This window comes from Emys orbicularis, chromosome 24 (assembly GCF_028017835.1).
Source record: "Emys orbicularis isolate rEmyOrb1 chromosome 24, rEmyOrb1.hap1, whole genome shotgun sequence".
Lineage (NCBI taxonomy): Eukaryota > Metazoa > Chordata > Testudines > Emydidae > Emys > Emys orbicularis.
In genome coordinates, this window is record NC_088706.1 from 7,277,214 (window position 1) to 7,282,638 (window position 5,425).

The window sequence follows — 5,425 nt, forward strand, 5'->3', positions numbered from 1 at the left end:
AGTCCCAGCACAGCACTCTGTCCACCGGCATTGACCAGGAGGAACTGTTTCTATTTTGCAAGGCCTCTCGTGATGTTTGCAGAAGTCTGAGAGCTGAGCATGAATGCAGGAAGGCCTGACCAGAGGGAAGCGTGAATCTGGAGGAACCCCAACATAGCGACCTCTCCCTGACCCCCCCCCCACCATGCATGCTCCCTTCCCTGCTCCCAGGACTTGCCTGATCCACCCACCCACCCACACCCCATGGTATCCCCTGCAGCCCTTTATCCCAGAGGCCTCCCATACTGCTGTGACCACCTGGGGTAATAGGAAGAGGAGCGGGGATGTTTGGGGGAGACTGAGATGGGTTATTTCAAAGAGGGGGAGCTGTGCTGGGGGCAGGGGCCAGCCCCTCCAGGCCTTAGTGCTGGTGCCTCATCTTTCCCTGGTACCAGCTGATGCCTCTGTGCCCGGGAGAGGGGGCAGTTGTGTGTATGTGCTCCAAACCATCGGTCCTGTCTGCCCCCCACACACACACACACCCAGGCCCCACTTTGTGTGAGCTTTGGGTCTGTCTTCACTGCAGCATTAGCCCAGCCTCACGCCCAGGTGTTGCCCCAACCCTCTCTTGTCCATACAGAAAACCCTCTCTCCTGAGTGCTTGGGAGAAGGGGGCTTATACCCAGGCTCCCTGACCCTGGGTTAGAGCCCAGGTGCTGCTTTCACTGGCTGGGAACCCTCCCACTTTGCAGTGAGGACACAAGTTACATCACTCAAGTACTGACAGTCCTCCAATGCTGTCCCACAATTCCCTCCCCCACACACACACACGTGCCCCCAGAAGGACAGATAAATTCTCCCACAGTTCACTGGGAAAGAATCAGAGAGCGGCTCATCTCCCTGCGGCACAAGGGACCGTGGGCTATATCCCTGGTGACACACGGGTGGGGAGTGCCACCCCGGTGAGGCGCCAGGAACTCAGGTAGGGCTTTGCAGTGCGTGTTTCTCAAATGAGGCCACCAGGGGCTTTTCGTGCCGGGTGATTGTGGGGACCAAGCAGTGTTGACAAGCATACAAATATCACCTTTCACAGAAACAGACTTACTAGCTAGCAAGTCCTTTTTTAAAAAAAGCAAAAGAAACCACAACGAAAAGACCAGAACGTGCAAAGCACGTTCTTTGTTTCTATTCTGTTTAGGGCCAGTAAAGAACAGAGACAACTGTACAGTATTTTTATTATTGAGGCTGCAATAAAAACCTACCTAAACAAATTACAGTCTAGACACGTCGACGTGAATATTTATTTATTTTTCCTAAAGTTGATTAAGGGGGTTAGGAAAAATTGTCCGAGCCGCCACAAGCGAGAGTTGGTGGCCGCACTCGGAGGCCACCGAAAATTTTCTTGTGAGACCCCATCGCCCAAGTTAACTCTGTAGTGACATATTCCCAGTGTTGTGAAGCGCTTCAGCAGGTCGGTCAATGGCTATTAGCCAGGATGGGCAGGGACACAGCCCCATGCTCTGGGTGGCCCTACACCTCGGACTGCCAGAAGCTGGGACTGGGCGATGGGATGGAGCGCTCGCTAATTGCCCTGTTCTGTTCATTCCCTCTGAAGCACCTGGCATTGGCCACTGTCGGAAGACAGGATACTGGGCTAGATGGACCTTTGCTCTGACCAGTCTGGCCGTGCTTATGTTCTTATGATCTTATAACACACCCTCCACAGAACAGAGAAATGGGAAGATTGGGCCACCTGACAGGCCATCTCTTGTATTCCTCCAGCCGCTCCACGCCCATTTCCCATTGCTGTATCTACCCTGCCCCATCCACTGCGGCTGGAATGCTGCCCTCTATGGGCACCCCGTTGGCCAAAGTACCTCTTCCAAACACTGCAGGCTGGCCTCAGACTCCCCCAGCGTCCACCCTTCCCTTCCCAGTGCTCTGTGGGGGAGTGGAGCAGAGAGAGCCTGCTGGTGCTGCCCAAGGAGAGGAGGGTATGTTTGGGGAGGAGGGGGTTTCTAAGGGCTGTAATGGCTGAGGGGGGACAGGGTAAAGACCATAGGGGCTGGGGGTTTCACTCCTCACTGCAGCCCTCTTTCCTCCTTCGCTGTATCGTTATGCAAATATATATATGGAAATGTGTGTACATTTGCAATCTGCTTGTTGTGCTTTGAGGACAGCTGCAGGCAGAAGGTGATGAAAAGGTCAGGTCTAGCAGGCGCGGTCGGTGCTCCACTGCCTGTCCGGCCAGCATAGCTGCTGGATCTAGGGGTACTGCTGCACCCCCTGGCTTGACGTGCAGGGTTGACTGTTTGGCTCAATGGCTCTCAGTCCTAGCACTACAAGCTGGCCAGCCGGCGGACTAGTAACCCCTACAGCCCCGCTTTCTCTACCCCCACCCAGTTCAGCTCCCCATCCCCGGGAGCCCCTCCCCTCACATTCAGCCACAAACCTGCCAAGCAGATGCTCCACCCCAGAAGTGAGGGGGTCGATGGCATTTTCTCTAAGGTGGGGCAGACTCGCTGAGGTCATGAGGGGAGAAGGGGCTGTGGGAGCTAGTTAGGGTGACCCGAGAGCAAGTGTGAAAAATCGGGACAGGGGCTGAGGAGTAATAGGTGCCTGTATAAGACAAAGCCCCAAATAGCAGTGCTGTCCCTATACAATTGGGACATCTGGTCACCCTAGAGCTAGTTCTCTCTAGGGTGGGGTAGATCCTCTCTCTGAGGGGGCGGGGAGTGACAGGACACAGGCCCAGGGTTGCTGGGAGATGAAGTCCCCCCCCCCCCCCAGGGTGCTGCAAAACTGACTCTGGGGACTTTGGAGAAGGGGAGGAAGGAGATGAAAGAGGGGGCAGGGGACAAGGGATGGGGGGAGATGGAGGATGGGAGACCAAAGGAGGGGGGCAGGAGACAAGGGGGGGGTTGCTGAATACTTGGGGGAGGGTGGCAATTTATAAAGCCAGACGGGACCATTGGGATCATCTCTGACCTCCTGTATCACACAGGCCAGAGAACTGCCCCAAATAATTCCTACAGCTGATCTTTTAGGAAAACATCTCAACTGGAGATGAGAAGGGGGCGGCTGAGTAAATGGCCAGCAGGGACCTGCAGTGGGGAGGGCCGAGTGAATATGCCTGTGGGTGGGGGGGACAGAATACGTGGAGGGGAGAGATTGGTCCCCCACACTCAACAAATCCCCCCAGGCCTCCACTGTGCACCCACCCCCACGCCCCTTTCAGGATCTCCACTGGAGATTCCGTGGAAGAGGTCTGTGCTGTCTCTGCCTGTGACGGGGCTGGGTTCAAAGCCTGCTCATAACCCACAATGTAAAAAAAGAAACAAACCCTAATATCGTTTACCCAAAATTACTGGTTTCAGAGTAGCAGCCGTGCTAGTCTGTATCCGCAAAAAGAACAGGAGTCCCGGTAACACATTTATTTGAGCATAAGCTTTCGTGGGCTACAGCCCACTTCATCAGATGCTGATCTCCCTTCTCAGCCTGATCTCCACCTCAATGGAGCTTTTGTCAGGGAATTTCCTTGTTAGGTTTAATTAAAAAGCATCCATGAACACTAAACAAGAAGCCCAGCAAGGACATTACCATGTGATATTTCTAATGCTATGAAGTACAGTAGCAACCTTTACATCACTTTAATTCACTACAGTTAACACTAGATGGCACCATGCGCCCAGCTAGAAACAGCCCGGATCCTCACCAGGCAGGAGGTGAAGCAGAAGCAATTTTTTTAATCCCTGGTGCTACATTCAGATCAAACCTCTTCGGTCCCCTTGGGAGCTGGGAAAGTGCCCCAGGGTTATGGCGATCAGGGGAAGGGGAGCCCCAATCCTGAACAGACAGGGGCGTCTGGTCTGGCTGCTTTGCTGCACACAACTCCTGCATGGCTTCTTCAAGCAGCAGCATCTCCCTGTTAAAGAGCTGCTCAGACGTCAGCAGGAGCAGGGGGTGGCCTGCTTTGCCCCACCAGGCCGCAAAAACCCCTGGCAGGGGAGATTCTGCAGGGAGGGGATACGAGGCCAAGGATGTGGCTCTCCCCCATGCCATGGGTCGCACTCCAGGTCCCCCAGATCTGAGAACCCTTCATGTACAGGCGTGGTGGGGATCATCTAGTATTAGCAGCATCTGCTCCATTTTACAGATGGGGAAACTGAGGCACAGTGCAGCGACGGCCCAGTTCCTCAAAGCTATTTAGGTGCCTAACTCCCATGAGAATTAGGTGCCTAAATCCCTTTGAGGAGCTGGGCCCTAGTAACTTGCCCCAAGGTTGCACACACAGCCAATCAGTGACAGAGACAAGGTGGGTGAGTTAATATCTTTTTATTGGACCAACTTCTGTTGGTGATAGAGACAGCAGTGGGTCCAATAAAAGACATTACCTCACCCACCTTGTCTCATTAATATCCTGGGACCGACACGGTGACAACACCACTGCATGCAATTAGTGACAGAGGCAGCTAGCACCAGGTCTCTTGGGTCCCTACGCTGTCACCAGTCAACTATGGTTCCTCCTAGTGAGGTCACTAACGCATCACTGCAGTAAATGCTGCTGAAACATCTGCCTAGCTGGGTCTCCCATCTCAGTGCAGCTGTTGGAGTCACAGCCCCCTGGGAGGGTGCATGGTAGGCTGTTGTTCTTAAAGAACCTAAAATGTAAGCATAGGGTGGGCTTTTCAAAAGGCAATGGAGGTGTCCAATTCCCACTGAATGCTGATAGGAATGGGGTGCCTAAATCCCATAAACTCTTTGGCAAATCTTGCTGCTAGGCCCTGAAGCGGCAGAGGGTCCATCTGCATGGACCTTGTTGCCGGCTCAGGGCTGTTGTGAGATCGGTTCAGATCCCATGGCCGCTCTTAACGAACAGGCATGGGGGCGTCTCTCCCGCCTGGCCTTGCGCAGAGCAACACCTGCAAGCGAGCCGCCAACCCCACGTCCAAGACAAACACCCGAAAGGTCAGGATGCTGCAGCCATTTTCTGCCGCTGGATGTAATGGTTCGGTGCACATCTGCCATGCCGTGCATTGCCCTAAACAAAGCCCGGATGCCCCTTGGCCTGTGCAGATCTTTTTTTATTGGCACCATCAGCTCTGGCCTTATTAAAAAAAAACAAAAAACTAAGGGGAAAAAAGGAAGCAAAGAAGAAGCAGGACAGAAGCACATGAGAGACACAATCATGTGATAGGAGAGCAGAGAGGGAGGAGGGGGGACCAAGGGGGTTGGGCGCTGGAGTCACCGCCTCTTGGGTTTGTATTGGAGTCTTGTCAACTCCAGGAGATCTCCCCCCACCCCCGCCTTTGCTAAAGGAATCTAATCCCTCACTTCCCTCCTATAACAAATCCCTCCCCCTTCCCCCCCCCTCCTCCATCCCCCTCGGTCTCGCGACAGCTGCTTAACATAAAATGGCTACAATGTAACATCTTTGCCTTTTGAT